Below are 13,677 nucleotides of genomic sequence, written 5' to 3'. Positions count from 1 at the left end.
GCGGTGGCGTGAGCTCGCGCCGCTCCCCGCCCGTCCCTGCGAGCGCCGGGCGGCGGCGGCGGCGGGATGGGGCGCGAGGCGGGGCGTGCCCGCCGCGCCTGAGGCCGAGGCGGAGCCGCTGCGCGGCCGAGCGGGACCCCCCAACGGTCAGTGCGGGGCGCCGGGGGCGGGCGGTCCGGCCCGACACCCGGTGAGGGCCGCGGGGCCGTTCCGGGTCCGGGCGGGCGGGCGGGCGGGGGCGGAGAAGGAGGTGGGGGGGGCGCACAACTGGCGGCGCGAGCCGCCACCGCCCCGCGGCGCGCGCGGCTGCCGGGTGGGGGAGGGGCCGGCGCGGGCTGCTCGAGCGGGAGGGGGCGGGGCCTCGGGAGGCTCCGCCCATTTTCCATCGGGTCGCTGCTCGTCCTCCCTCTCCTTTGCCTTCCCTGCCTCCTTCCTTCCCTCTCTCCTCGCTTTCCTTGCTTTTTTCCTTCCCTTGCTTTCCGTTCCCCGCCAGTGTCCGGCCCCTGTGCGATACTTACGGGCCGTGTTGTTCCTCCTGCCCTTACGGGCTCCTTGTGCGCCCTGTTTCCCTAGGTGTTTGCTCCCTTTGCATCGTGCGGGGTTCGCTGCAGCTCAGTCTGGGCTCTGGGTTGGCTCTTTGCAAGGTCGTTTTTAGTTGGCTTTTTTTTTTTTGTAGGGAGGGAGAGGTCAGGGATTTATATTCTTTTACCTTCACCTAGAGGTCTCATCTTAAAACAGTAAAAGAAAATTTACTGTTACTGTAATTTTTCTGCATATAGCAGGTTCTAAGGATGTCATGTTTCGTATCTGATAATATTATTTAGAAAGTGTGTGTTAGTGTTCATCATAGAATCACAGAATGGTGATTCTGAGGCCATCTCAGAGACCATCTACTTCCAACCCTTCTGTCATGAGCAGGGACAGCTTTCACTAGACCAGGTTGCTCTGAGCCCCATCCCAGATGGCCTTCAATGCTTCCAAGGATATGTTAGTGGGTGATGTATGAGCAAATACATCTTATTTTTAAGTGCTAACATGTTTAAATGAGTGACAAAGATAATGCCAGCAATCCACACTGAAAGTGTCTGTTCATGAGAATGAGAATGGTGTAGTTTGGATTTACTCCACCCCAGTGTCCCTGAGGTTAATGATAATTGTTGATAGAAAATAGTAATTTAAAAAACCCCAGGCTAAGGCCTTTTTGCCAGTTGCATAAACCAGGGTGATTTGTGCAAGTCCCTTGTTTCAGCACAGGAAAACAGCCCTAACTGTGCCCTTACACAGGTTTCTGATCTGGAGACAGCTCGAAGTGCTTACCAGGAGTGCTCTGCACTGCCATAGCTCACCCTTTCAGGGGCGGTGTTAAGGTTTTGTTGGATATGATGCAGGATGGTAATGGATGTAAATTTATTAATGAGCTTACAGGGGAATGGCAGAGGGATCCCTTAGATTTGGGGTTTGATGTAACTTGAGGTGCTGCATACAGCTCGTGGTGGATGGTGCTGTGCTTCAGTTCATTTCAGCTCAGTCTGGGAATGATCCCTACAGTCGGTGTGACAAGCTCTTGGGGGGCTCTTTTCTACAGAGAAATAAACAAGAAATAAACAGGAATTTTTAAAAGCCCTTCCAAACTGTTGTAGTTTTGAGCATTTAGTACTTCGAAGTGTGTGAAATTTATTAACCCTTTTGCTATAATGTTCTAGCTAACTACAAGAATAGAATGTCTATTTTGTTGAAGTAGGGAATTTTACGTTCCCTGTCCTACAGATCTCATTTCTAGGTTGGAGATAATAAATTTACTTTAGTCTTCCCACCTCTGAAATGGAACATGGGAATAGCTGCCTTAAAATCTTAATACTCCACGTGCAACTTCTGCATTGTTGTGTCTTAGTTCAGGTGTGTTCAGGGGTAGGAGGGTGTATTTTGTGCTTTGGATTGGTGGGACTTTTCCCCAGAGTAAGGATTTCACAGTGAAATCACTGGTGTGATTGTAGTTATGTGGGGAAGAAAGTTCTTTTTCTGTAGGGCAGATTATTTCCATTTCTATATGTGTGTGTCTGCACTGGAATAAATTGTCCTGGAATTGCCATAACAGCGTTCCTGCTTCAGAGCTGCATGGATCAGTTCTGCAGATGTGCTTAAAGCAAAGCTGACATGTACAAGCCCTGCCTCTGACTCTTTAGGGTTCTCATCTCCACTTCACCCTTCATGCACTCCTCCCAGTGAGTTTTAGCTGCATTTTCTTGCAGAAAAGGTTTGCATATTTCCTGAGTAAACACTGCTGTTTCCTATGGGCAGTTCTTAGACTAATATGGAAGATGCTGCTGTTCAGCAATAAATATCACCAAATGCTAATTTACTTTCCTTGGGTAAGGCTTGCTGTCATGTAGCTAGCCCCAAAATACCAAAATATAGGATGATATTTACCTTCAGTTTATAGCAGTATAGTGTAGCATAATCTACCAAGCTTGTCTCTGAACTAATGCATCTGATTATGTGGAATCACTGAATGTTTTGCTACCCTTACCACTAGTCATGGTTTGCTATGTGCATGGTGTGCTATCCTTCATCAACTCCTCCTGCTGTTCCTCAGAGCCTCATGGATGGTAGTTTTCAAATTGTTGCTCAAAAAATAAAAAAAAAGTATATCAAATGGGCCCAGAGCTGGGCTGGAAGTACCTTATGGAGTAGGAAGTTTTGCTTAGGCTGCATCCCCAGAGGTGGTGGTGTGGGGGGGTGACTGCTGTCCAGATGAGGTTCACATCTTCTGCTTGCCATGGCCAAAACCAGAAGGGTAAGGGTGCAGGCTGAGTTTAGAAAAAGGAAGGGTGTGACTCCATTCCTGCCCATACTTACCCCTCTCATCCCAACCATCCCTCGCCTTTTGGGCTTGACATCAGGGAATACAAACTCACTTGAAGGTGTGCAGGTACAGCAGAGTGAAACAGACTCTGATGGTGGCAGCAATGGCAAGTCTGCCAAGCTGAATAGCAGCAGGGATGCAGTGCTCCCTGATTGCAGTTTGTCTTTAGGCTACAGTAGAAACTGGGGAATGACAACTTACTTGGGGCAGCTGCTGGGAAGTGGAGGATTTATATGGTATTACCCAAGTGAGAAGTGGTGATCCAGTAAGGTGGCTCAGATATGTCCAAGGAGTTTCTAGCTCATTCTGTCCTGTTACTAGCAGATAATGTACTAGGAAAACATTTATTTAGGTTTCATCAGTAAAGTGCTGTGACAATTTTGAATTAGTAGGGAAGAATTTGTGAAAAAGATAAATATCAGGTACAGTGACTTCAGTGGATAATAGGAAGGTAAAAACAACATTTAACACCTGAACAAAGTATGTCTGACCAAAAATATTTGGAATGTGTAACGGGGTCCTTAGTGTTTTTTATTATTAGCTGTGCATTGAAAAGCACAGAAAGCATCTCTTTTTCTTATCTAATGATGAATTCCACATATTCATCAGAGATCTGCAAATTCAAAGCCATGAGATCACAGCATTTAGAGCAATCAGTTCACTACCTACAAGCAGTATTTCCTTTGATAACTAATTAAGGTGTGTTTAAATAGAGAACATGATTTGGTATTTTTTTCCTTGTCTAGTTCCTGTGATGCTCAGTAAACAAAAGTACAGATAATGAAGATGTCCTAGTTTCTTGCAGAAGCAGCTTGGTGTAGGATCCTGACTAAGAAATAGCAACTAATTATTTACTAAACACATAGTTTTATAATAATAATGAAAAAGTGCTTGCCAGATGCTAAAACAGTAATAATATAAATCAGTGCATACAGTGAATTGGTAATGTGTATTAATAGTAATGTTATATTTAGCAGAGTTTAAAAACATATTTATAGAGGAAATGTTGTATTTTAAATAAGCAAATTTAGTATTGTTTTCTACAGAAATAGGAAATAGTGCAGAATAAAATAATGCAACTATTCTGATGTAATACTAATAATTGAAGAATGTGATGTAAGTCACTTCATCTATCCTGGTGTGTTGTTAATAGTTTAATTGTTAATAGCTTGCTGTCTATCCATTTGTTATAAGTGCTAGGGAGGTAGGCAGGAATACAGACTTTATGCAATCAATGCAAAGAGAAAATTTCTTTAAAAGAAGGCAGATGATCCTTGGTGGTGGACATTAATTTATGATATGAGCTTGTAGGTGATCCCTGCCTCGCCTGTGCTCCCTGCAGGAAGCAGGGGATGGCTCACGCTCGGTGCCGGCTGCAGCGCGATGGGAGCCAGCGCTGGGGCAGAGCCCGGGCAGGTGCACAGGTGCCCATTTTGCCTGCTGGGGGCTGCACTTTGCATAGGGATAGGCCCACCCCTCAGGGCAGTGCAAGGGTCAGCTTCCCAAGCAGATTCCTCATATCCACTCTGCCATCTTTATTCTCTTTCTCACCCACAAGGAGCAGAGCTTTTTTAGACTGGCTATTCTGGTCTCTGGAGGCACACAAGGAAAGCAGGGGATGAGTGATGGCTTTTTGCATGAGGTGGGAAGGGCCAGATGGTTGCTGGAGAGGAAGAAAGAGGAGCGAGTGCTGGGTGGTAAGGTTTGACATTCCAAATCTGAATGCAGGTTTGGACCAAATTGAAATTTATTTTAAGGAGAATAAATTTAGTTTCGTGTTCGTTGTTTTGTACATTTCTTAGCAGTGACTAATTCTTGAGTCAGTTCCAATAGTTATGTAAAGATAAAATGTATTTCTGTACATTTTCATCCTCTCTAGTATGAAAATGTCACAGGTTTCTGTTATCTAGGTGAAGGCAGCTCATAAAACCTGTGGAACAGGTTTTCTTCGTGTTTCACAGTTCACTAGGATCTCTGGGCTTTTCCTGTCACTAAAGGACAAGACATCTGGCAGAAAGGAGCTCTTGGAACTGATCACAGAACTCTGCTACCAGAACTTGAAGAATGACTTTTGAAAACACATTATATGATGATAATTCTTGACACTAGTAGAAAAAGGATATCACAGTGGCAAAAATTGTAGCTTCCCTTTCTCATAAAAAAATAAGTTAGAAAATTTCAAGGGCATTACTTCTCTTTAAAGTCATATCTAACTTGTAAAATAGGACTTACACCTATTTTACTTACTCCTATGAGCTTGAAGCTGTAATTTAATGTTTATCCTCTAATGGCTTTTGTGAAGTTTAATATTAATTTTACCCTGGTGATGAAGCTTGTTGCTACTTTAGCATTTCTAGCCTTCCCTGTTGTGTTTTGTAAGTACAAGGATCAGCAGTCAGGTGCAGAATTTTTCTGGATGCCTGGTTGCCATGAAAATAAATTTTCAGTAAGTTTTATTAGCATGAATTAAATTGAGTTCTGAATGTAAAGTGTAGTGCTAAACATGTCAGCAATTAAACTCTCTCATTTCATGGTAGTAGTAGTGGTTTTCTACCATGAATACTCTGGAAGTTCATAATTCTCTGGTATTGTTTTCCTATATCCAGTATACTGCTTTCACATACTTAATGCTGAGTGTGTTAATGTAGTGTATAATTACTGATAAAAGGTAATTAAGTTGGCAGATATTTTACTGTATTTGTACTGCTCCAGTAGCTTTTAATATTGTGAACCAAATGCTGTATATAAAAGTGTAATGCTAAACTGTAAAGAACCCAAAATACCTTTTGTTTTTTAACTGGATTCAAAGAAAAGAGTAATTTCCTTTTCTGCATTTCAGTTGTGCGGGCTTTAAAGGAGATACCATTCCTTTAAGATAGCCTAAGGAGCTTTTTATATTTTATGGGATATTTTTAATTGATTGAATGGACTAAAACCTTGGGGGCAAAAATACCAAGTGATTGAACAGATTTACCCAGAAACTCCTTGGATTATTTCAGTCCAGTTGTTTCAGCTTTTCATGTTCTTTAGATGTTTTAATCTTGACAAATTCTCTAAGTTTTCTACATGCTGGCCACTTGTTAATTCTAGATGCAGAGATCTTTCACAGGTCATGCTTCTAAAGTGTTCATTCTGAAATTTGGGGTTGCAGTTCTCCAAAATTCATGCAGTTTGCACCACTGGGGAGCAGATGCCTTTTAAGCAGTCAGGTTTTGAAACATTGTTGGAGGAAACAAATTTCAACTTTCCAGCTGAAAGAGGAAGTGATGAACTTGTGAAGTTCTTTGCTGCTACACTATATTAGTGTGACTGATATACTAGGATGTATATTTAAATACATGTTCCTTCACAAAGATAAATAGAACTGATTTTGTGGCAGTGGCTTTCAAAATGTATCTTTGAATAGGCCAGAACCTGTATAGTCCCAAAAAGCAATGGAGAAGGCACATCAGTTTTACCTATGTCATTAATTTTGTGTGCTGCAATTTTATGATATTTTATTTGGTCTATGATCAAATTTCTTTGCAGTTTTCTGTGCTTCTTTTGGTTGCTCGTTTTTGATAAATCCTTTAGTAAGTAAGGTTTTAATGTTACTTCAGTCAAACTTCAAACACATCTAAAAGACACACAAGCATGTAAAAGAAGTTTGCAGTTGGTGTGTATCATTAGAACAGTCAGTTTTGGTGAATATTTTGACAGGTAGGTTTATTACATTTGGTGGGTTTTAGTACTTATGTGCAAGGATTTCACCACTCTTAAAATTGCCTGTCCAGGTTTAGGGCAAATTTGTTAAAGAATCTGCAAAGGAGGGCCCCTCCAGAAAGCGAAACCCACACGGCCCCTCCCCGCAACCGGTTCGGGAAAAAATTCCTCGGAGAGAGGTGGAAAGAACCTGTTTATTTGACTGGCCCAGCACCCCCCAGCACACAAAATGAACAATACCCGATGACACCGCTCTGAGAAAGATGGCAAAATCAGAAAGTCTCTTTCGGGGGTGGTTGCTCTGTTCTCAGTCCCTCCGGCGCTGGGGCAGCTGCTGCAGCCGAACCTTCGGTGTTCCCGGGTCCCAGTCCGGAGCAGGTTCGAGATGGTCACAGGAACAGGAGAGGAGAAACAGTCCAGGAAGCAATGTGGACTGTTTAGCTAGAACTAGCTAATAGGCAGAGGCGAAAGCAGAGCAGAAGCAAGAGCAGAAAAAGAGAGCAAGCAAAAGCAGCAAGCTGAAGCTGGAAGTGAAAAAGCAGCCCTATGTACCGCTTGTCTCTGTGTCCCTGATAAGAGAAACCCAAACAAAACTTCCACTCTTCAGAGCCGGTCTTAAAGGCACAGAACAGATGAATGGGGATATACAAGCATCATAACGTCACCCCAGGACATTGCCTTACACTGATGGAGGCAGTTTATCTTCTTTTGTGGGAGGGATAGGACAGAGGCCGTCTTTGGTCTTAGTGTATTCAGCCTTCCATTAAACTGTCTGCTCTAATTTTAAATAAAGCAGCATGACTTGTGTTTAGACAAGGCAACACAACAGATTTAGAAAGGCAATCACATCTTCTTTGGTCCTGTGCTATCAAATACCAAACCTTTTCTCTATCTCTGAAGCATACAGTATTTTTAGTGTTATATTAGTGTTATTATTCAGTTAATTTTTATTATATTGGACAAGTAGGTTGAAAACATCAATCAGTGAATTTCTTAAGGTATGTGAGGTTTTTTGTGGTATTCTCAAGATGTAGGATTGCTGAAAATTGCTGCAGTAGATGCTACAGACTGAGCTAAATGAAGCCTGTTTTAGAAAGTATATGTGAATTTAATTTTAAATTCTAAGGATATTTATACATTTTTCTAGAAGGCAGGTGTTTCATGTAAGTTTTCTTCTAAGGCTGACTAAATTAGCATAGAAGACAAGGCAAACAGTGTGAACTTGTGGGTCTTGCTGCTGTCCCAGTAACTGGCATTTTGATGGATGGCAGATTCCTGCGTTCCCTGCAGAGACCAACAGCTGCCCCATGGTGGGGTGGGTGGTGCCACACCTTGCCTTGCATGTATTTCTGAATGCTTTCTGTGTTCACATGCGTGACATTTTGCAACATCTCAGCCCTGGAGGTGGTGATGTTAATCATAATTAATAATCTGCTGAGCTTGTAAATATTTAAATTGACTTTCCCCTTGGGTATTGAGTGAATCTGGGACAGACATGGAAAGCAGAACTTGTTAATCCCATCTCTACGTATGGTACTGAAAAAAACCCCTAAAAATTCAGAAATTTGCTGAAAGGCTAAATCCTTCATGTGGTGTTGATAAAGAGCTGTCACTGGCATTAATGGGAATATGTCTGGGAAGAAGAGATGGTATAGCCCTACTCTTGTATGGAAACATAACATACCATGCTAAATTTATCTTTTTTGTATATCACATGAGTTTGAAAGACATTGACATCTATTCCCACAGGTTCCTGCTGCAGACATAACATGGATCAGCAAAACAATTATTTTGTTGGCATGTCTCAAAACAGATCTCAAAATAAAACAAGCTACATCAGAAAATAAAACTTTTGGTGGGTAGAACTGTATCTACAATAAGGCTGTGCTAAAAACTGCTGTGCTGGGAGCACAGAAATGTTACATGTCAATCCATTGTTGTTAAGTTGGGAAAACATTTGCGTGCAGCCCAGTCTGTGCTTGATTTTACTCAAATTGGACTTAATAAAGCAACCAGGGAAGGCTGATTTTCAGGTCAATAGCCACCGATGTTAGCTTGATAATAAACAGGGCTTTTAAGCCAAAAGCAAAGGTGATAGACATAGATATCAATTAATCACTAAGAATAATCAGCTGATAGAAACAGTTATTAAATAATCACTAAAAATAAACTGTTTCTGGATCAAAGTCTTCTTTTACTTTTCCTTTCTGCTGTTATGGTAGAATGGGTTTTATCTCAACCACCATGGTTCCATTTAATATTCACTAGAAGCTGAACATGTTTTGCCATTGTTGTCCTGGAACATGCAGGGTTTTAAACATGAAAAGAATCATACATGGAAATTTATAATCTGTGTCCTGTACCACACTATGAAGAGATCCAAGCAAAGCTGTTCTTTGCTTCCTCTTCTGCTACAGAGTTGTCAGTTCAAGTGACACCCTGTAATTGATAGATCTTTTCATCTATGCTCAATAGATGGTGGCAAAAATGCAATGTAAAGCATAAGAAAGTTAATTTTCACAGTTCAAGCCCTAAAGGTTTGTGTGTCATTAATATACTTTCAAAAATTGCTTCTTTCTGGGTATGATAAGGCCATAGAATTGAATATTCTTTGCCTTTGGTAAGGATTGGTTGTACTGCCCTCCCAGTTAAAGGATTATGAAGTGACTTCTGCAAAGTTAATGCTGTTTGAAAATTCTATGAATAAAATAACAATCACAATTCACCCAATTCAGTGAAGAAGCATGGTGCTTCTAATTGATTTTTTTTCTATATCCAGTCTGAAAGATGATATTTGAATACTGGATTAAAAAGCCCCGCTGTCTGGACTCAGTGTGCAGTTCTGCGTGCAGCACCCATGCTCTGCGTGTGAAGCAGTTTATGGAGTGTGCAAGGCTCTCTGTGGCTCTCTGTGTTGGGGGTGGCAGCAGGTGCCTCTGGAAGGGCAAACCAGCAGGCACCCCAGTGCAGTGGTGTTGGCAGAGGGCACACAGCATCCTGCTCTCACTGGAGTTGGTGCAGGTACAGAAGGCGATGGTGCTGCATCAGCAGTGGCACCTGCTGCACATCCAGCTGAATGTGTTCCCAAGAGTGCCACAGAGCCCAGGCTCCACTGCTGCCAGGAGCCTCACGGTGCCTTCTGCCTCTCCACTGCTGCTGTTGGATTTGCCAGGTGAATTGCTGCTGTTACAGAAGGGCCAGGGCATCACAGTGTGTATTTCTGGTGTGTGGGCATTCCCAGATTTGCTGCCACTGTTAAATCCAAAGCAAAAGGTCTTTGGTAATTGCTGTTTACCCTTGCCATTTCTAGTATTTTAGCATGTGTTAGCTAAGACACTTAAAAAAAAAATCCCCACAAAACACAAAAATATAGTTTTTATAGGCTTAGTTGTTTTTTGCTGGGTGTTGGAACTGAGTGTGTAGAGCTCAGGCCTCTCTGGAAAACCAGATTCTGTTCTGTGTTGTTTGATCTGTCACGGGTAGTCTGCAGATGCTGTTGAAAGAACAACAGAAGTGCTTAAAACTCCTGTAAAATACTTCATGCCAAATCCATTGGTTTGTCTTCTGCTTCATTTTGCATTTTTTACTCTGAATAGCACTTGCTTTTTAAACGTCATTTGTAGTACATTCAGCTCAACCAGTCATGGGTTTAGGATGTTTGGTTGTTTCCCCTGACTCCACTAATTTGACAGCTGTTCTCAAGCTGGCTGCATTCAGGTACTGGAGTGTGACTGAGCAATGCTGTAGTTTAAATATCTGATCAGGGGAATTTGTCATTAAATAGATCCAGCCCAGGAACTGATTAAAGTATAACAATTAGTATTAATTTGCAAAATCATAATCTCTGTACAACTTGCTGCAGACCTCTGGGGACTAGACTGCTCTTTGAAGGGCTTGTCAGAAAATGTGAATTGTAAAAAGACTTGGATACAGTTCCAAGGGCAGACAAAACCCATGGTGATGCTGTTTATAGTGATTGTTAAGGAAGTAAACTGCACACCTTTTGTTGTATTTCCTGCCTTCCTTTGTTAAGTATTAAAAGTAAAACTTTCTGTTCTCTTGGTGGTACAAGTGGGAATTTGGAGAGGTGGACAAGAGAGAAGGGGCAGGGTTGTCACACCAGGAATAATTCTAAAGCCAGTCGAAACAAAGTGAATATTAGATATATTGCACAGTGTGGCAGTTTTCAGAAGTATAGGAGGGTTCAGTATGTTAGCAGGACAATTCAGCTCTCAGCAATTCAGCTCTTATCAAAAGCTACCATATTTTAATTTGGGCTGAAAAGTTTTGTATCAGAGGCTGGTACTTTAATTTTATTTTTTTTAAAAGCACTAACTACATTCCTCAAGCTGTTTCCGAGAATTCAGCTAGCAAGAAAATATCTTTTCTGTAATAACAAATATTTTCTAAAGAATATTTTGCTAATCAGGCAAATCTTTTTAGTGCTATTTGTAATTTAGAGGGGGAACCTGTATTTGGCTGGAGAAGACCTCCCAGATTGCCTTGCTTATGTGTGGCCCATAATTTGCAGAAGTTTTAATGAGAACTGAGTGTGGGAGAAATAGAAGGTGGTGAGGGAAACCTGGGAAACAGCAAGCAGCCAAGAGGTGAGGTTAGATGAGACACTGGGTGTGGAGAACAGGAATGGTGAAACTGGGGTTGCACGGGTCCAGGTTGTGAGCACCTGCTTGGTGAGGAAAAGATTGTGAGATAGACGAGGTGCAGTCCTGATTGTGGAGGAGCTGCACTGCAGGAAAGGGGACAAGGAAGCAAATGGAGATAATCTGGGGAAGAGTGTGACTAAACCGTGAGTGAGAAACTAGTGTACCAGGCTTGAGTGCTGTTACTGCAGGTATTGGATTACTTTGTGCTGACAAGACCACAGGAACCAAGACCAGGATTTGCTGGGGTTAAAAACAGAGAATCCCAAACAGCAGAGTAGCACATTGCCAAGAAGTTTGGAGAATGAGAAATTATTCTCAGGGTGGGCAGCAGCAGTTGCAGTGCAGGTGGCTGATTAGTCAAGATACTCCTGCAGAAGTCTGGTCTGGGTGCAGTGCCTGTCTGCCTTGTGGTGCAGAGTTCAGGCCTTCTGCTTGTTACTTGAGAAAGCTGCCGTGCAAAGCAATTCAACAGCTTGTTAGCTGGACAGTTATTTGCAAGAGTGCCTCTTAAATATTTGGGTGTTATCATAATGTAGTGCACTGCTTTGATACTGCTTCCATGGCCATTGGTTCAGCTGAGGAAAGACATGGGAGGCCTTGCTCTGATATCCCTGAAGGATGGAATGAGCCACACGGTGGGGAGGGCAGGGGGAGCCCCTTGTGGGGCATAGTTTGTGTACCCTCTGTGTAGGGCTTTGGTTGTTAGCCTGTAACAAAGATCTGTGCCCAGACTTTCCTGGTAGACTACTTGCTTTGGAGAGGTAGTGGGATACCTGCCTCTTCTGGGAAGCGGGATGTTACAGTGAAATAGGAGTGTGACAGTATAGCCAGTGCTGGAGGCAGCACCATGGGACAGGGGCTTTTCCTAGGCAGCTCTGGTCCATCTCTTTCCAATGTGCTCTCTCCTGGAGCAGAGCATTCAACCATCCATCCCCTTCCAGGGATCCCGTTTTTGTTTTTTCCAAAATGTGTGTCTTGGAAGCAGCCTGTGAATTGCATCCTGATGGAGCTCTACAGAATTTTGTAGGCTAGGGGCTGTAATACTGTTTTCCCTGAAGTGAACCAAACTGGAAAGCATATGCTTCCACATATCTGGAGATTTTATCTTCATGCAATTGCAAGACTTTATCATAATGGGATTGGAAACTGTGGAGAGCCTGGTTTAAGCATGGCTTAAAGAAAGAGGCCATGAAGGTATTCAGCTGAGGGAAATATAGAAGCCTGCTGTGAAGCAGCCTTTCCCAGGCTTGATCCTGTAAATAATTAGGTTCTCAGCCACCTTTTATATAAACAACAAGATTCTCAGACCATTCTGTCCTTGGCTGCTACTGGGAACAGACGGCCAGTCTGGGAATAGATATGAAGGTTTTGAGAACCTTTCATATTATGGTGGGAACACTGATCTTGGTCTCACTAAACTAACTTCAGGTATTGTAAACAAAAGGAGGAGCTGAAGTTTTCTCTACAGCCTATCAGGAGCTCAAATTTTGCAATATGCATGAACTTAATTAACACTGTTATAAAAAGTGCCTGATTGATGAATAAAGTGGAGTCAGATGCTAAATCAACAAAGGTGGTCTCTCCCTCACTTCAACAGGAAACCTTCTTTTCGATATTTCTAAATGTCTAGGATATTATTTAATTATTTATGTTAAGGCTGGCTCCCTCCTGATTAGATTATTGAAGAGCTGGAATACCCTCAGTAACAAGGAGTATTCTGGATACAACTTCATATTCTAAATGTGAGCTGGCTCCTCCAAGAGCCCACTCAGATGTGGATGTGGTCTGTAGCTCCCTGGTTGTTGAGAGCTAAGTAGTTTTGTCTGTTTGTATATCACTCCTGAGCTGGAATGGACTCTCAGAGCCAAACTTGAAATGCCTTGGATGGTGCTGTAGCTGCCAGACTTTATCCACCTACAGGTAAATGAGAGACCACACAAAATCTAGTTTTGTTACTTTTAGAGGTGATCTGATGCTGGCATTATTTGAAAAATGTACAGCTTGCTCCTGTGTGACTTCAAATATATGATTGTACACCCTCCTTTGAAGTAAATTTTCCAACATTCTCATGGCATCACATATCCTGTAAACTAATCTGAGGTTGAGGAGCTGAATTCTGCTAAACAATTTGTATTTCATTCTTTTTATAAAAAAATTCTGTGAAGTCCCTTCTTGAGGCTTTAATTTTTGCCAGTTATGAAGAGTGCATGACTCACAGGGGAGTTACTTAATGCTGTGTTTGTGTGATTACTTGTGACTTGTGAAATTTTAAACTTGCTTTGCCTGTCTACATGAAGTACTTCCCTATTCCTTTTCCTTTCATGGTTGCGTTGCCTTATTAAAGAAAAGGCACTGATTTTATACCTGGCCACTGCTTATTAAATGAAAGACTGAAATTCTGCCATACAGTCAAATGTCAAGATTACATCAGAGGCCATCTAAGAAGTG

At 42.2% G+C, this 13,677-nt stretch overlaps 1 protein-coding gene across 2 annotated transcripts in view; it reads left to right on the top strand.

Annotated features, from left to right (window-relative positions):
* The window catches only part of RALBP1 (ralA binding protein 1), a 33,915-nt gene continuing 20,238 nt past the window's right edge, over positions 1-13,677 (top strand). Inside the window, exon 1 of one of the 2 annotated variants that reach the window (XM_064705854.1) lies at positions 1-190. The gene's annotated coding sequence lies outside the window, so the exon portion shown is untranslated. The remainder of the gene's footprint in view (positions 191-13,677) is intronic. The other variant, XM_064705853.1, reaches the window with a different exon arrangement.

The sequence above is a fragment of the Zonotrichia leucophrys genome, chromosome 2 (genome assembly GCF_028769735.1).
Source record: "Zonotrichia leucophrys gambelii isolate GWCS_2022_RI chromosome 2, RI_Zleu_2.0, whole genome shotgun sequence".
Lineage (NCBI taxonomy): Eukaryota > Metazoa > Chordata > Aves > Passeriformes > Passerellidae > Zonotrichia > Zonotrichia leucophrys.
Note: the sequence above shows the minus strand (reverse complement) of the source record. Positions and strands in the feature narration are given on the sequence as shown.